The 20,000-nt window shown below is 44.0% G+C and overlaps 1 protein-coding gene across 2 annotated transcripts in view; it reads left to right on the top strand.

The window, feature by feature from the left end:
• The window catches only part of sema6bb (sema domain, transmembrane domain (TM), and cytoplasmic domain, (semaphorin) 6Bb), a 99,011-nt gene that overhangs the window by 17,088 nt on the left and 61,923 nt on the right, over positions 1-20,000 (top strand). Inside the window, exon 1 of one of the 2 annotated variants that reach the window (XM_060882127.1) lies at positions 606-685. The exons of the other annotated variant lie outside the window; for it this stretch is intronic. The gene's annotated coding sequence lies outside the window, so the exon portion shown is untranslated. Of the gene's footprint in view, positions 1-605; positions 686-20,000 lie in introns of those variants that run through there. 2 annotated transcript variants of the gene reach the window in all.

The following is a 20,000-nucleotide window of genomic DNA, read 5'->3' as shown; positions in this document are numbered from 1 at the left end:
CATGGACATATCCTTATTCCTGATTGGCCGGCAGGTTTGTGTGTGTGTGAGTGTGTGTGAGTGTGTGTGAGTGTGTGTGTGAGTGTGTGATAGAGTTGTGAGATCAAACACAGCTTGAACAACCAGTCCTGAAGTGATTTATTTCTCTTACACGCAGCAATGTATTTCCTGTTGTCCCTTTCGATGTCTCAGCTGTAACGATCCTGTCTTCCTCTGTTAACTGAGACGCCGCTGGACGTAAACTCCGACACTGGAGACTTTCTGTCAAAGATCAGTAAACGTTTCCTTACGATTTTTTAAAATCCGTTTATTATTCAGGAATGATTTGTTGCCATAGAAACGATGACGCATTAATAGTCTTATATAGTATTAACATTAACACCAGAGTAAAAGTAAGAAGGTTCTGTAGAAGTTATTTTACTTGGCAGCTTCGTGGTATCTAAACGCCATCAGAGCCTCAGCTTCATCCTTCAGTTCAGGTCAATTTAAAGTGTCCTGTTTTTATTCTTTATTTCACAGGAAAATGTCAAACTTTTCTTCCTGTTTTTTTTTGTTCTGCTCAGTATTTGTGTGTTTTTTTAAGTTGACCTGCTTTCAGGCTGCATGTAGAGAAAACAGATCTCCACACGACCAGGTTTAACACACACTGTGTGGAGTAACAGATACCGTGTGTTTCCCACTGCAGGTCCCCCCCCCCCCATCCCCCCCACCTCCCCACCCCCCCAAACACACACACACACACACACACACACACACACAGAGGCTGTGACTGATTCCTAGTAAATGTAATAAATGCTTTGCTGCAATTTAATTGACAAAAAAATATGAATTAAACATCGAATAAGAGGAAATTTAATATCTTTAAATTGATCTGTTTCAGTCATGTGAACAATGTAAGGCAGGGAGTGGGGCAGTGTGAGGCAGGGAGTGGGGCAGTGTGAGGCAGGGAGTGGGGCAGTGTGAGGCAGGGAGTGGGGCAGTGTGAGGCAGGGAGTGAGGGAGTGTGAGGCAGGGAGTGGGGCAGTGTGAGGCAGGGAGTGAGGGAGTGTGAGGCAGGGAGTGGGGCAGTGTGAGGCAGGGAGTGAGGGAGTGTGAGGCAGGGAGTGGGGCAGTGTGAGGCAGGGAGTGAGGCAGTGTGAGGCAGGGAGTGGGGCAGTGTGAGGCAGGGAGTGGGGCAGTGTGAGGCAGGGAGTGGGGCAGTGTGAGGCAGGGAGTGAGGGAGTGTGAGGCAGGGAGTGGGGCAGTGTGAGGCAGGGAGTGAGGGAGTGTGAGGCAGGGAGTGGGGCAGTGTGAGGCAGGGAGTGAGGGAGTGTGAGGCAGGGAGTGGGGCAGTGTGAGGCAGGGAGTGAGGGAGTGTGAGGCAGGGAGTGGGGCAGTGTGAGGCAGGGAGTGGGGCAGTGTGAGGCAGGGAGTGGGGCAGTGTGAGGCAGGGAGTGAGGCAGTGTGAGGCACGGAGTGGGGCAGTGTGAGGCAGGGAGTGAGGGAGTGTGAGGCAGGGAGTGGGGCAGTGTGAGGCAGGGAGTGAGGGAGTGTGAGGCAGGGAGTGGGGCAGTGTGAGGCAGGGAGTGGGGCAGTGTGAGGCAGGGAGTGGGGCAGTGTGAGGCAGGGAGTGAGGGAGTGTGAGGCAGGGAGTGGGGCAGTGTGAGGCAGGGAGTGAGGCAGTGTGAGGCAGGGAGTGGGGCAGTGTGAGGCAGGGAGTGGGGCAGTGTGAGGCAGGGAGTGGGGCAGTGTGAGGCAGGGAGTGAGGGAGTGTGAGGCAGGGAGTGGGGCAGTGTGAGGCAGGGAGTGAGGGAGTGTGAGGCAGGGAGTGGGGCAGTGTGAGGCAGGGAGTGGGGCAGTGTGAGGCAGGGAGTGGGGCAGTGTGAGGCAGGGAGTGAGGGAGTGTGAGGCAGGGAGTGGGGCAGTGTGAGGCAGGGAGTGAGGGAGTGTGAGGCAGGGAGTGAGGCAGGGATTGAGGGAGTGTGAGGCAGGGAGTGGGGCAGTGTGAGGCAGAGAGTGGGGCAGTGTGAGGCAGGGAGTGAGGGAGTGTGCGGCAGGGAGTGGGGCAGTGTGAGGCAGGGGGTGGGGCAGTGTAAGGCAGGGAGTGGGGCAGTGTGAGGCAGGGAGTGGGGCAGTGTGAGGCAGAGTGAGGGAGTGGGGCAGTGTGAAGCAGAGTGAGGCAGAGAGGGAGTGGGGCAGTATGAGGCAGAGTGAGGCAGAGAGGGAGTGGGGCAGTGCAATGCAGAATTAGGCAGTGCAAGGTAGAGAGGGAGTGGGGCAGTATGAGGCAGTGTGAGGCAGTGTGAGGCAGAGTGTAGTAAACTTTTATTAGTGTTCTGTATCTGATGTGTGGACGTTCGAGTGACTGCTTCTGTTTCTCTTGTTTCCTAAAACAGACATTGAGTTTATTCTGAATGTTTCCTGATGATTTAACAGATGAACAGAGTCACGACTCATAGTTCAGTCTTTATACTGAGTGCACGTCTTACACGTCTTACACGTCTTACACGTCTTACACGTCTTACACGTCTTACACGTCCTACACGTCTTACACGTCTTACACGTCTTACACGTCCTACACGTCTTACACGTCCTACACGTCCTACACGTCTTACACGTCCTACACGTCTTACACGTCTTACACGTCTTACACGTCTTACACGTCCTACACGTCCTACACGTCCTACACGTCTTACACGTCTTACACGTCTTACACGTCCTACACGTCTTACACGTCTTACACGTCTTACACGTCTTATTAAAACACTCCTCATATCGTACTTCATCATTTATTTCAGTCTGTTATCCCTTTAATCCATGTGTCCCCTAAACGAGGCTGTCCTCATCACCCTCGTTATTCCTCTCATCATCCCACGTTTCCTGGACGAACTGAAGAGAAGCTCACTCTCCTCCATCATTATTATGTGTGTGTGTGTGTGTGTGTGTGTGTGTGTGTGTGTGTGTGTGTGTGTGTGTGCGTGTGTGTAGGGAAGGGTGGAGCTAAATCCTGATCCTTTAGATCATTATACAGTTTAATGAATCGATAGCAGAGAAAGTAATACAACAATATGTGGTGTACATGAGCATCAGGCACTAATTACACACCTTCCTGCAACACACACACACACACACACACACACAGACACACACACACACAGGCACACATACTTGAGTTCCATCACCACTTCATTCTGTTCACCCAACATTTAATTGAGAGGCAACAAAGCAGTAATTAAATTTCACTGAGTGTGTGTGTGTGTGTGTGTGTGTGTGTGTGTGTGTTGCATGACTTGACTCAAGAATTATTTTAAAACACTGGTGGTTTTGCACCATGCTTCTCTCTTATTGTACTCTTTAATTCTCTCTCTCTCTCCCTCGCTCTCTCTCTCTTTCTCTCTCTCTCTCTCTCTCTCTCTCTCTCTCTCTCTCTCTCTCTCTCTCTTGCTTGCTCTCTCTCTCTCTCTCTCTCTCTCTCTCTCTCTCTCTTGCTCGCTCTCTCTCTCTCTCTCTCTCTCACTCGCTCTCTCTCTCCCCCGCTCTCTCTCTCTCTCTCTCTCTCTCTCTCTCTCTCTCTCTCTCTCCCTCACTCTCTCTCTCTCTCTCTCTCTCTCTCTCTCTCTATCTCTCTCTCCCTCTCTCTCTCCCTCGCTCTCTCTCTCTCTCTCTCTCTCTCTCTCTCTCTCTCTCTCTCCCTCTCTCTCTTCCTCGCTCTCTCTCTCTCTCTCTCCCTCTCTCTCTCCCTCGCTCTCTCTCTCTCTCTCTCTCTCTCTCTCTCTCTCTCTCCTGGTCTTTCACACCCTCTTGCTCAAGGAAGGAAGGATATTAATGTTCAGGAAAGACCACCTTTTCCTTCAGTTACCTCAGGGTACAATGGCATAATTTATTAGTGTGTGTGTGTGGTGTGTGTGAGAGAGAGAGAGAAAGAAAGAGAGCGAGAGAGCGCGAGAGAGAGAGAGAGTTAGTGCTGCCATGAGTCAGCAAAGCTCTCATCTCTGTCAGAAGGAATAATGACACTGCATCTGTGTCTGAATATCATTCACCTTGGAAGGAAAACAGGGACATGTGGGTGGAGCTAAATTGGTGCAGACCACTGATTGGTCCAGAGCAGCTTTTGTACTCAAAACGTTTTCTAGTTTTACTAAGACTAAAGTTTTGGCACCCTTGACTTGAAAATGCCATGTAGTGTTTCACGGTTAATGTTTCCCTTAAAACCTCCATGTGATAAAGGAGCAGATTCAGATTCATGTTGCTGCTCCACCTTCTTCCAACTTTCACTACAGCACCGACCGGGAAAGCAGCACGGGCTCAGTAATTTAGTTCATATTTAAATGGGTGTTTCTGTGTGATAACTTTGTTCCTTTTGTGTGTGTGTGTGTGTGTGTGTGTGTGTTGGGATGTAGTGACACTAATGACTGCAGAGGATGAGCCTTATACATTTGTATATTTTGTGTGTAAATGTTGTGGCCGGAAAACGAGGCAATGCAGACGACAGCACTTTGATCATCAGAGCACAGAGTCTGAGAGAGAGAGAGAGAGAGAGAGAGAGAGAGAGAGACAGAGAGAGAGAGAGAGAGAGAGAGAGAGAGGGGGAAAGGTTGGCGTTTAGTTTACTGTGGTCTGTGGTTTAGACAGCTGAATTAATTTGTCTCTTCCATTCACGTGTCTGTGGGGTGTAATGAGAACAGGACTAAGGTGTGTGTGTAGTGTGTGTGTGTGTGTGTGAGAGAGAGAGAGAGAGAGAGAGAGAGAGAGAGAGAGAGAGAGAGAGAGAGAGAGAGAGAGAGAGATATGACCTGTCAGCCATCTCAGTGGCATTGTATAATTCAGAACCTCTAAACAGCAGCCACACTGAGACAGCATGGAGCCACACACACACACACACACAGACACACACACACACACAGACACACACTGCATTACTGTCAGTGATTAGGACTCAGGTTTCTATTCAGGAGTGTGTGTCTTTATCTCTGCAAATCTGTACAGCTGTTTACTCTTTATAACTTATATATAGAGAGAGAACTGGATGAATGGATGGATGGATGGATGGATAGATAGATAAATAGATGATAGATAGATAGATGATAGATAGATAGATAGATAGATAGATGATAGATAGATGATAGATAGATAGATAGATAGATAGATAGATATTGTGTAATTTATTTATAGGTTTTTTGTATTATTTTATTTCCTTATTGATCCTCCTTCTGTGTGTGTGTGTGTGTGTGTGTGTGTGTGAGAGAGAGAGAGTGGGTGTGAGTGTGGGTGTGGGTGTGTGTGTGTGTGTGTGTGTGTGTGTGTGAGAGAGAGAGAGAGAGAGAGTGGGTGTGGGTGTGGGTGTGGGTGTGTGTCTGATATTTGATTCTGACCTCACACTCAGCCGGAGGTGGAACATATGGACTGAGGGGCATTTGGGTTTCAGGGGGAGAGGGGATTATTTTACAGTGTGAATATGACTAACAAATAGATGGAGGGGGGGAGAGAGAGAGAGAGAGAGAGAGAGAGAGAGAGAGAGAGGAATCAGAGATAGAGAGAGTGAAGGTTAAAGAGTGAGATGGAGAGAGAGATAGACAGAAAGGAAGAGTGGATGGAGGAGAGCGGACAGAATCTGTATTCAGCTGGTGAACACACACACATGGAGGACTGATTCGCCATTTGCCATTTATCACTCCTGCTGTGTGGGAGAGAGAGAGAGAGAGAGAAAGGGAGAGAGAGAGAGAGAGAGAGAGAAAGAAAGAAGCCTTTTAAGGTCTTTTATCCATAAACTATTTCAGCGACACAGAACACTGTTGATCAGCCTCTTCAAACCGCATGATAAAGATGTACACACACGTGTAAACACACACATACACACACCTACACACACGTACACATGTACACAAACATGTGTAAACACACACGTACACACACCTACACACACCTGCACATGTACACAATCACGTGTAAACACACGTACACACACGTACACGTACACAAACACGTGTAAACACACACGTACACACACGTACACAAACACGTGTAAACACACACGTACACACACGTACACATGTACACAATCACGTGTAAACACACACGTACACACACGTACACATGTACACAAACACGTGTAAACATACACATATACACACATGTACACAAGTACACACACGTGTAAACACACACATGTACACACACATACGTAGGCACACAAACACACACCTGATATTATGATCAGTGACATCATACTTCTCAGTGTGTACCAATCACAGTGTTCCTCAGGAATTAAAGAATCTGATTGGACGCTGACGTGGACACGAGTTTCACTGAGGCTGATTAGTTGAGGCTGAGGATGAAAGGTGGTGACAAGATATAAGGAAGATAAAGAAAAAGAAATAAATACAAGGAGAAAGATAGAGCATAGAAAAAAGACAAAGAAAAGAAAAGAAGGAAAAATAAATGAAGGGAGAAAAACTGAAAAAGAAGCAAAGAAAGAAAAGCAGGAATCTGAAAACGAAAATAAAGTAAGACGGAGAAAATAAAGAAACAAAAATAAAATAGAAAGTGAAAAGAAAGGGAAAGAAAATGAAGAAATAGAATGAAGAAAACTGTAAAAAGATTAAACGTGGAAATGAGAAATGAGTGTGTAAATAAAGAAGAAAGAAGTGAAGCTGGGAGAAGGCTGAGAGAGAAGGATAGATGTAGGATAGACGGATGATGAACACCAAGGAGATGAGTCAGAGTCAGATAGAGTCAGAGACATGAGAGAAGTATAGAATCTGGAGAGAGGGAGAGAGTGAGGGAGAGAGAAAGAGAGAGGGAGAGTGAGGGAGAGAGAAAGAGAGAGAGAGAGAGAGTGAGGGAGAGAGAGTGAGGGAGAGAGAGAGTGAGGGAGAGAGAAAGAGAGAGGGAGAGTGAGGGAGAGAGAAAGAGAGAGAGTGAGGGAGAGAGAGTGAGGGAGAGAGAGAGTGAGGGAGAGAGAGAGTGAGGGAGAGAGAAAGAGAGAGGGAGAGTGAGGGAGAGAGAAAGAGAGAGAGTGAGGGAGAGAGAGTGAGGGAGAGAGAAAGTGAGAGAGAGAGAGAGTGAGGGGGAGAGAGTGAGAGAGAGAGGGGAGACAGAGTGAGAGAGTGAGTGAGAGAGTGAGGGTGAGGGAGAGAGAGGGATAGAAATAAAGAAATAGTTGGAGTAGTAGGTGGTCAGTGATGGGTGGGTGGCGTGTGTGTGTGTTGTGTGTGTGTTGTGTGTGTTGTGTGTGTGTTTGTCTAAGGGACAGATGGTGGACCTTGGACACGGTGTAGAATAAGAGTGACAGAGGGACAAAAAGACAGACAGCTTTATTAATTGGGGGAAGAAGTTGATGGAGTGTGAAGCAAGGAAGATTTTGTGTGTGTGCGTGTGTGTGTGTGTCCGTGCGTGTGTGTGCGTGCGTGTGTCCGTGCGTGTGTGTGTGAGTGTGTTTGGTGTCGCCCTCACTCTAATAAAATTACTCTTACTATCTTTGCTAACAATTTCCACGGTAATAGGACAAGAAAGGGGAGGTGTGTGTCAGGGCCTGGGAGGTTGTGTGTGGGTGTGGGTCTGTGTGTGTGGGTGTGTGTCACACTACACACTCACACTACACACTACACACTCACACTACACACTCACACTACACACTACACACTCACACTACACACTACACACTACACACTCACACTACACACTACACACTCACTACACACCCACACTACACACTCACACTACACACTACACACTCACACTACACACTCACACTACACACTCACACTACACACTACACACTCACACTACACACCCACACTACACACTCACACTACACACTCACACTACACACTACACACTCACACTACACACACTCACACTACACACTGACACTACACACTCACACTACACACTCACACTACACACTACACACTACACACTGACACTATACACTCACACTACACACTTACACTACACACTCACACTACACACTCACACTACACACACTCACACTACACACTGACACTACACACTCACACTACACACTCACACTACACACTACACACTACACACTGACACTATACACTCACACTACACACTTACACTACACACTCACACTACACACCCACACTACACACTACACACTCACACTACACACTACACACTCACACTACACACTCACACTACACACTACACACTCACACTACACACTCACTACACACTCACACTACACACTCACACTGCACACACACACTACACACTCACACTACACACTACACACTCACACTACACACCCACACTACACACTCACACTACACACCCACACTACACACTCACACTACACACTACACACTCACACTACACACCCACACTACACTCACACTACACACTACACACTTACACTACACACTCACACTACACACTCACACTACACACTCACACTACACACTCACACTACACACTCACTACACACTCACACTACACACTACACACTCACACTACACACTCACACTACACACTCACACTACACACTCACACTACACACTACACACTCACACTACACACTCCTTAAATCCCTTCCTCCTTCTCTACAGTCTCTACAGTGCTGTAAAATGGCCTCGTCTCAATCCATTCCATCACCATTTTGGGTTGTGTCTCATTACTTTTATTTTAAGTGGACTTTGTAAGATGAGGTGCTGACTAATGGTTTTTAGTTTCCTTTACAAAACGGCTGCTAAATTTAAACTGGAGCAATAAAATCTGTAGGATGTACAGCTTGTGTTTACATCTGTAATATATCTACTGCACATGTACAAGTCTGTCTGTCTCTATCTGTCTGTCTGACTGACTGTCTCTCTTTTTCTTTGTCTGTCTCTCTTTCTCTCTGTCTGTCTGTCTGTCTGTCTCTCTATGTCTGACTGACTGACTGTCTGTCTCTCTTTCTCTCTCTCTGTCTGTCTGTTTGGTTCTCTCTCTCTGTCTCTCTGTCTGTCTGTCTGTCTGGTTCTCTCTCTATCTGTCTGTCTGACTGACTGTGACTGTCTGTCTCTCTTTCTCTTTGTCTGTCTCTCTTTCTCTCTGTCTGTCTGTCTGTCTGTCTGTCTCTCTCTATGTCTCACTGACTGCCTCTCTCTTTTTCTCTCTCTGTCTGTCTGTCTGGCTCTCTGTCTGTCTGATTCTCTCTCTCTATCTGTCTGTCTGTCTGTCTGACTGACTGACTGTCTGTCTGCCTGGTTCTCTCTCTTTCTATCTGTCTGTCTCTAAAAATGTAAGGAAATAAAAAAAATACTATTTAATACTAATACTAGAAATAAAAGACTGTATTGTGTTTTTTTAAATAACACACACACAGACACACACACACACACACACACACACACACACACACACACACACTGTGCCAGTTTTTATATGAAGTGATGTTTATATTTAGTGATGGAGGTAAAGGAGGAAACAGGTGCAAAATGAAGTCTCATTTGACCCGAATGAAAGCCGTGTTCTATATATAGATTTTGAACTGTGTGTGTGTGTGTGTGTGTGTGTGTGTGTGTGTGTGTGTGTGTGTGTGTGTGTGTGTGTGTGTACCCAGCCAGGATTAATTCTGGACTCTTTCACACAAAACTGACTTTTAATATAAATAGAAGTGAGAAGTAAAAGTAATGAAGTAGAAACTCAGTCAAATCAATTTAAACAAACTTGTAAATATTTCCAGTTTTAAACATTACATTTATGTTCCAATTCCAGATCTGATCTACTCCATGTATTACAGGGTCTGATCTACCAGATCTGATCTACTTCATGTATTACAAGATCTGATCTACTTCATGTATTACAAGATCTGATCTACTCCATGTATTACAGGATCTGATCTACTCCATGTATTACAAGATCTGATCTACTCCATGTATTACAGGATCTGATCTACTCCATGTATTACAGGATCTGATCTACTCCATGTATTACAAGATCTGATCTACCTCATGTATTACAGGATCTGATCTACTCCATGTATTACAGGATCTGATCTACTCCATGTATTACAGGATCTGATCTACTCCATGTATTACAAGATCTGATCTACCTCATGTATTACAGGATCTGATCTACTCCATGTATTACAAGATCTGATCTACCTCATGTATTACAGGATCTGATCTACTCCATGTATTACAGGATCTGATCTACTCCATGTATTACAGGATCTGATCTACTCCATGTATTACAAGATCTGATCTACTCCATGTATTACAAGATCTGATCTACTCCATGTATTACAAGATCTGATCTACCTCATGTATTACAGGATCTGATCTACTCCATGTATTACAGGATCTGATCTACTCCATGCATTACAGGATCTGATCTACTCCATGTATTACAAGATCTGATCTACTCCATGTATTACAGGATCTGATCTACTCCATGTATTACAGGATCTGATCTACTCCATGTATTACAGGATCTGATCTACTCCATGTATTACAAGATCTGATCTACCTCATGTATTACAGGATCTGATCTACTCCATGTATTACAGGATCTGATCTACTCCATGTATTACAGGATCTGATCTACTCCATGTATTACAAGATCTGATCTACCTCATGTATTACAGGATCTGATCTACTCCATGTATTACAAGATCTGATCTACCTCATGTATTACAGGATCTGATCTACTCCATGTATTACAGGATCTGATCTACTCCATGTATTACAGGATCTGATCTACTCCATGTATTACAAGATCTGATCTACTCCATGTATTACAAGATCTGATCTACTCCATGTATTACAAGATCTGATCTACCTCATGTATTACAGGATCTGATCTACTCCATGTATTACAGGATCTGATCTACTCCATGCATTACAGGATCTGATCTACTCCATGTATTACAAGATCTGATCTACTCCATGTATTACAGGATCTGATCTACTCCATGTATTACAGGATCTGATCTACTCCATGTATTACAGGATCTGATCTACTCCATGCATTACAGGATCTGATCTACTCCATGTGTTACAAGATCTGATCTACCTCATGTATTACAGGATCTGATCTACTCCATGTATTACAGGATCTGATCTACTCCATGTATTACAGGATCTGATCTACTCCATGTATTACAGGATCTGATCTACTCCATGCATTACAGGATCTGATCTACTCCATGTATTACAAGATCTGATCTACTCCATGTATTACAGGGTCTGATCTACTCCATGTATTACAAGATCTGATCTACTCCATGTATTACAGGATCTGATCTACTCCATGTATTACAGGATCTGATCTACTCCATGTATTACAAGATCTGATCTACTCCATGTATTACAGAATCTGATCTACTCCATGTATTACAGGATCTGATCTACTCCATGTATTACAGGATCTGATCTACTCCATGTATTACAGGGTCTGATCTACTCCATGTATTACTCATTGAGATCTGATCCACACTGCTATCCCATCACTCTGATATCAGCTCCAGACTGAAACCTGCAGCTTTTCTACAATAGAAATAATAATTCATCAGGTTCAGTCACGTCTTTTCAGTCCTCTGTACGTTCATCTGTCACTCGTTTCTTCTCCACACTTTCCCAGTGATGTGTAACTCGAAACAGGAAGTGACATCGAGCTGACCCAAAGGGCGTGGAGACGCCGAGGTCACTCTCAGTGACCATGAGACTATCATGAGGGTCTCAGGAGAAGCAGAGATCAGGTTTCTGGAACTTAAACTCAAACAGACACAACACACACTCGAACACAACACACACACGAAAAAACATAACACACACTCAAACAAAACACACACACGACAAACATAACATACACTCAAACAAAACACACACTCGAAAAAAAATAACACACAAACAAAACATAAGACACAAACAAAACATAATACACAGACATAACACACACTCAAAAAAATTTAACACACAAACAAATTATAACACACACTCAAACAAATACACATTCGAACAAAACATAACACACACCTGAACAAAATGTAATGCAAATGAAAACACACACACTCGAACAAAACACACACACGAAAAAACATAACACACACTCAAACAAAACACACACAAAAAACATAACACACTCAAACAAAACACACACACAAAAAACATAACACACACTCAAACAAAACACACACATGACAAACATAACACACACTCAAACAAAACACACACATGACAAACATAACACACACTCAAACAAAACACACACACGACAAACATAACATACACTCAAACAAAACACACACACGACAAACATAACATACACTCAAACAAAACACACACTCGAAAAAAAATAACACACAAACAAAACATAAGACACAAACAAAACATAATACACAGACATAACACACACTCAAAAAAATTTAACACACTCAAACAAATTATAACACACACTCAAACAAATACACATTCGAACAAAACATAACACACACCTGAACAAAATGTAATGCAAATGAAAACACACAACACACACACTCGAACAAAACACACACACGAAAAAACATAACACACACTCAAACAAAACACACACGACAAATATAACATACACTCAAACAAAACACACACAAAAAACATAACACACTCAAACAAAACACACACACAAAAAACATAACACACACTCAAACAAAACACACACACAAAAAACATAACACACACTCAAACAAAACACACACATGACAAACATAACATACACTCAAACAAAACACACACATGACAAACATAACATACACTCGAACAAAAGACACAAACAAAAAAACATAACACACACTCGAACAAAACACACACGAAAAAACATAACATATACTCGAACAAAACACACACACAAAAAACATAACACACAATCAAACAAAACATAACACACACAAACAAAACATAAGACACAAACAAAACATAATACACAGATATAACACACACTCAAAAAAATGTAACACACAAACAAATTATAACACACACTCAAACAAATATACATTCGAACAAAACATAACACACACCTGAACAAAATGTAACATTTTGAAAAAAAATGTAAATGTAACAAAACATTTACATTTGTAAATGTTTACAAAATGTAACATTTACAAAATGTAACACACCTGAACATTTTGTTTGTAACACACAGACAAAATGTAACACACACACAAACAAAATGTAACACACAAACAAAATGTCACACACAAAAAAAAAATGTAACACACACACAAACAAAATGTAACACACAAACAAAATGTCACACACACAAACAAAATGTAACACACACACAAACAAAATGTAACACACAAACAAAATGTAACACACAGCTAAGTTGTTAGCTTCAGTTATTAGCAAGCTAATGCTTGGCGTCTCTACTTTCTGGTTGCCGAGCAACCATGCTGTCATGACTACAACAACTAAAACAGCAAATATATCAGTTAGAGAAAACAAGAAACCACAAGATCCATTCGAGAGCACCATCGCCATGTGTGTGTGCGTGTGTGTGCGTGTGTGTGTGTGTGTGTGTGCGCGTGTGTGTGCGTGTGTGTGATGTTGTACAGTATGACAGGATCACAGCACTGCAATGTAAACTGATCCGACCTGATGACTAGAACACATTTCGGCGAGACTGTGATGAACTACAGTCTCACACACACAAACTCCAACACAAGTGTGTGCGTGTGTGTGTGTGTGTGTGTGTGTGTGTGTGTGTGTGTGTGTGTGTGTGCGTGCGTGTAGTAAAGGAGTGTATGATAAGCAATGGCATTCATCTTGGGTTCAGCATTTCTATGAGGATTGAGTTTAACTCAGTGACCTTGACAAGACACACTCGTAAATTCTCTTTCCACACACACACACACGCACATGTGCGCACACACACACACACACACACACACACACACACTCATGCTATTCAGTAAAGTCGCTATATGCGAACAATTAATTATGAGCTTTGATTTCATTTAAAAGCTTAAAATCGTTTGAAGTCTTGAACCGTATTAATAATGAATGGAGATATAATTAAAAAATGAAATGTTCTGTAAGAGAAATCGCAGTAGGACGAAGTTCACAGTGACACGGTGTGTATCAGTGACTACACGTCATCACACAACCCTGTCGCTGTCACTGATTAGTGTCCCACAGCAGCATGACACACTTATATCACTGAATATAGAGACAAAACCTCACAGTGATACTGTGTGTGTGTGTGTGTGTGTGTGTGTGTTGGGGGGGTGTCAGTGTGATGGGAAGCAGAAACGCTGCACATCTTCCATTAGCGCAAGTGTGAATGAAAACAATGACACTCTCACTCTCTTATTCTTTCTTTTCCCTCATCTCTCTCTCTCTCTCTCTTGCTCTCTCTCTCTCTCTTTCTCTCTCTCGCTCCTTGTATTTGTTCCTTTAGGTCAAGATTGTTGTGACAGTGCTATCATTGTGTGCATGTGTGTGTGTGTGAGAGAGAGAGAGAGAGAGAGAGAGACAGTGACTGATCAGGAGAGAGTGAAAACGTCACATCGATGTTTCTGTTTAGGATAAGGATGCGTAGCAACCAGCAACACAGTGTGTGTGTGTGTGTGTGTGTGTGTGTGTGTGTGTGTGTGTGTGTGGGGCACCTGTTTGTCTGAGCCTAGATCCTGCTGTGCAGAATGACGAACAGGTGAGGGGATTATGAGTGAGTGTGTGCAGTGTGACAGTGTAAGCATGTGTGAGAAAACACACACACACTCACACACACACACTCACACACACACACACACACACACACACACACACACACACACACAGTGCAGTATGCTTGTATCTGTCATTTACAAAGAGGGGGCATGACCTCTGTGGCCATTATGTGGTAAAAGAGCGTGCCCTTTGTGTTCATCACTCTGTGAAAGGGGTGTGTCCCTTATGTCTGTCACTTAGTGAAGGGGGCGTATCCCTTGTGTCAATTACTCTGTGAAGGGGGCGTGTCCCTTTGTGTTCATCACTCTGTGAAAGGGGTGTGTCCCTTGTGTCTGTCACTTAGTGAAGAGGGGCGTATCCCTTCTGTCAATCACTCTGTGAAGGGGGTGTGTCCCTTTGTGTTCATCACTCTGTGAAGGGGTGTGTCCCTTGTGTCTGTCACTTAGTGATGGGGGAGTGTCCCTTGTGTCAATCACTTTGTGAAGGGGCGTGTCCCTTGTGTCTGTCACTCAGTGAAGGGGGCGTGTCCCTTGTGTCTGTCACTCAGTGAAGGGGGCTGTCCCTTGTGTCTGTCACTCAGTGAAGGGGGCGTGTCCCTTGTGTCAGTCACTCAGTGAAGGGGGCGTGTCCCTTGTGCCTGTCACTCAGTGAAGGGGCGTGTCCCTTGTGTCTGTCACTCAGTGAAGGGGGCGTATACTTTCTGAATGTGTGGCATTTGACTACCAGAAATATTATGTTCTGTCTTTCTCCTCTTCATCCTGAGACTTGAAATCTGATTGGCTGACAAGTTGCTGGTAATGATCTTGTCCCAGCTCATGAATAATTAATTAGTGCAGCACTTTTGGAGGGTGTGATTGGTTGCTGTGCACTGTGAGGCTCATGAATGAAACATCTGAGCGTTCTGGAGCTCTTTGATAAAAGATGAAGTGAAACTGGTGGAAATGATCGATCAGCATCCGGCAAAACTCGAGAGAGAACTGTGTGTGTGTGTGTGTGTGTGTGTGTGTGTGTGTGTGTGCGTGTGTGTGCGCGTGCATCAGTATGATTTGCTCCACATTCCCCCCGGCGATGAGGTCTGTCAGGCTAACACCGCTAACTTGAGAAAAAAATGTTCAGTATAACTGAAGTTTTTCTAAGTAGAGCAGCTCAGCCCTGAAGGAACACACACACACACTCTCTCTTACACACACACACACACACACACACACACACACACACACGCACACACACACTATCAGGAATGCTGAGGACACAGAAAATGAGAGAAATATACAACCTCCTGTAAAATCATTTATTGAAGCTGCAGTTTGTTTTTAATATCTGAAACTGAACTCACACTCAGTTACACAATATACTCACACAATAATAATAATAATAATAACTATTAATATTAATTATCAACAATTACTTAATTAATTATTCTATATTCTTATTATTTTAAATGAATAAATGCCATGTAAAAAACCCAAGTATTATTTGTGTGTTCATGGTTTGGCTTTTCTTCGTTCACTTCCTGTGACGGCGTCCCCTTTACGTGTGAGTGCGAAGACTCACACGTCCTGACGCTGTCGCATGACACGTCTCTCTCACGCTGAACCCAAAAACACGTCGTATCCCGAACGCTTTACAAAATGAGTTCGGCTTCCTCGGGTCACGGTCACGTGTGTCGTGTGTTTCTTGTAAAAGTGGTGATGTGAAGATGAAGAACGTTTACAGAGAAAAGAGACGCAGCCTGAAATCCCTCAAGTGAGCTGTCCACATAAATCTGTCTGAAAATAGTCAGCGTCTAAGAGGAAAATATATCAGTGTGTGTGTGTGTGTGTGTGTTGTGTGTGTGTGTGTGTGTTGTGTGCGTTGTGTGTGTGTGGGATGTCTGAACATGTTAAAGACGAAGAGAAACACACAGAGTCATAGAGTTACTGCAGAACATCAGTGTGTGTGTGTGTGTGTGTGTGTGTGTGTGTGTGTGTGTGTGTGTGTGTGTGTGTGCCTCAACATCAGATTGTGTCCCACAGACACAGGGGTCAGAGTTCAAGCAGAGTCTGGGGTGTGGTTAGGGGCGGAGCCACGATGTGGGACATGAACGGGAAGTCAGTTTATTATCTTACTTCACAGATGTGACAAAATATTTTCCTTTTTTTCTTTCCTTCGTCCTTTCTTTTTCTTTTTCTTTTTCTCTTATTATTTCTTTATTGGTTTCATTGTTCATTAATCAATATTTCAAGCTTTTCTTTTGTTCCTGGTTTCTTTTGTTAATTAATTTGTTTATTCCTTCTTTTGATCTTTGGTTCTCACTTTGCGTAATTAGTTTATTCTCTCTGTTGTTCTCGCTTCTGTTCATTAATTCTTTCTCTGATTGTTTATTTTGTGTTTTATTTATTTTGTTTGCTTGTTTACTTGTTGTTCTTGTTTCCTTTCTTTTGTTTGTTTCTTTGTTTGATGTAGTTTAAACTGACGCACTTCATTTCATCTGTTTTGTGTCGTCCCTCTATCACAGTCAGTCTCTCTCTCTCTCTCTCACACACACTCACACACACACACACACACACACACGCAAACACACACAGCTTTAATAAAAAGTCATATTATTTGTGTCTCATGTTTAACTGAAATTATCTCCAAGAAAAACTCCATCTGTGTGTGTGTGTGTGTGTGTGTGTGTGTTTTGGCCAACAAGTCCTGTCGCCTTGGTGACACATTTCATCAGAGTTAGTTTTGTATTATGCACACACACACACACACACACAGACACACACAGACACACACACACCTGCTGTCATAAACAGTGTCTGTGTCTGTGTCTTTCAGATGAAGTTGCACTTGTTCATAAGGGTCAGGATTGTTATGACAGATGACAGTGTGTTTGTGTTTGTGTGTGTGTGTGTGTTTGTGTTTGTGTGTGTGTGTGTGTGTGTGTGTGTGCTGCGTTGCCATAGTGCCATTGTGGGTGCCTGGAAGTTAAGGGAAAGAGAAACAGTATGCAAGAGGTATGTGGAGAAAAAGAGGGACAGTGAAGGAAAAAAAAAAGATGGCTGATGAACGTTGTTGACATTTTGAAGAAAAAATGATGGAGCGATACAAAGAGGAAAGATGGAGAGGTGAGAGGTTAAGATGAGAGAGAGAGAGAGAGAGAGAGAGAGAGAGAATTAAAAAAGCAGATGAGGAAAGATAAAGATAGACAAACAGACAGAGACAGGAGGCAGAATGAGGTGTAAAGTGACGGATAGAGAGAGATTTAGAAAGATAATGAGAGAATAAGAAAGAAAATAAGTCAAAGAGTGAATGGACAGACAGGGACAGTGAGAGACAGACAGGGACAGTGAGAGACAGACAGGGACAGTGAGAGACAGACAGATGGGACAATGAGAGACAGACAGGGACAGTGAGAGACAAACAGACAGGGACAGTGAGAGACAGACAGGGACAGTGAGAGACTGACAGCTAGGGAAAATGACAGACAGGGACAGTGAGAGACAAACAGACAGGGACAGTGAGAGAGACAGGGAGAGTGAGAGAGACAGGGAGAGAGAGAGACTGACAGCTAGGGAAAATGACAGAGGGGACAGTGAGAGACAGACAGGGACAGTGAGAGAGACAGGGAGAGTGAGAGACTGACAGACAGGGACAGTGAGAGACAGACAGGGACAGTGAGAGACAGACAGGGACAATGAGAGACAGACAGGGACAATGAGAGAGACAGGGAGAGTGAGAGACAGACAGGGACAGTGAGAGAGACAGGGAGAGTGAGAGACTGACAGCTAGGGACAATGACAGACAGACAAACAGGGACAGTGAGAGACAGACAGGGACAGTAAGAGACAGACAGAGGAGGACAATGAGAGACAGACAGGGACAGTGAGAGCCCGACAGCTACGGACAATGAGAGACAGACAGGGACAGTGAGAGACAGACAGCTATGGACAATGAGAGACAGACAGACAGGGACAGTGAGAGACAGACAGCTACGGACAATGAGAGACAGACAGGGACAGTGAGAGACAGACAGGGACAGTGGGAGACAGACAGGGACAGTGAGAGGCAGACAGGGACAGTGGGAGACAGACAGGGACAGTGAGAGGCAGACACACAGGGACAGTGAGAGAAAGGGACAGACAGGGACAGTGACAGACAGACAGACGGAGCTTAGCTAATAGAGGTATTTACAGTATTTACTGTTATACTTCTGCACTTGAACTGAAACCCCACAGAAGTTCAGATGAAATGATGAAGCTCCAGGACTCCTGTAACTGATTAGCATGGCTAGCTGGGACATCAGCGCCTAGCATGTTAGCTGTAAAGGACAGCTATATAAAGTGTTATATAAAGTTTGTTTATTAACTTTATCCTTTAATCATCATTAATAATCTCTGTTTACGGCATTTACGATCAATTCCGATTTGATTTGGCTGCAGACGGAAACTCACCAGGAGCGCTAACACCGACCGCTCCAGTAATGGGACAAACTTCTGACACTTTTTTCCCTTGTGAGCAAAAAGAATTTCAGGTTCTTGCATCATTCCCTCTGGAGGAAGTCGAACAAGTCGTTAAAGTAAAAATGCTGTTAATCGGTTATTTCGTTTAAAAAAACATCTGTGTTGTGGAATATAAAGAGCGAATGAAACGAGGAGTACAATGACACACGGGGTTACGGTCTTAAAGACAGTGATCGATAAAATGAGAGAGGGAGAGAGAGAGAAGGAGAGAGAAGGAGAGAGAGAGAGAGAGAAGTGGAGAGAGAAGGAGAGAGAGAGAGAAGGAACGAGAGAGGCAAAGATTAGCGTTTCCTCTTTCCTCAGCATTATGTAATGGCTGAGACATGAGTCGCGCCTTTGCCTTATCTCGTAACATGCAGGACTGTTACTTGCACAGAGAGAGAGAGAGAGAGAGAGAGAGAGAGACACATCAGGACGGCGCTGACATCCACTCTGCAGTCGGCGTATCTGTCCATTTGTCTGCCTTCCTGTTCCACCAGTGTGCTCAGTTCTGTTTTTATCACACTCCAATGTAATTAATTCTCTCTCTCTCTCTCTCTCTCTCTCTCTCTCTCTCTCTCTCAGCTTTCCGTCCCTCTTAATGGCTCTTCTGGCGCTCTCGGTTTTAATCCGTCCATTCCTGACACTCGCGATAAGTCGCGCTACATCCTCGCTCTGTGTTCTCTAATTAGCCTTGGGTTACCTTGTGTTCACGCTAGCAAGAGACAAACTGCTCGCGCTCCCGTGTGTAGCTTGTTGCTAGTGGGCGTGGCCTGTCCTCTGTTTATTAACCCTCATCACAGGTATTGATAGATTCCAAAGCGAAGCATTGGAACACAAATAACGACTTGTTTGATCGATCGAGACGTCACGTGCTCGGCTTCGTTGGAGTTACGGC

This window comes from Tachysurus vachellii, chromosome 11, assembly GCF_030014155.1.
Source record: "Tachysurus vachellii isolate PV-2020 chromosome 11, HZAU_Pvac_v1, whole genome shotgun sequence".
Classification (NCBI taxonomy): domain Eukaryota; kingdom Metazoa; phylum Chordata; class Actinopteri; order Siluriformes; family Bagridae; genus Tachysurus; species Tachysurus vachellii.
This window is presented reverse-complemented; position numbering and strand designations above follow the sequence as displayed.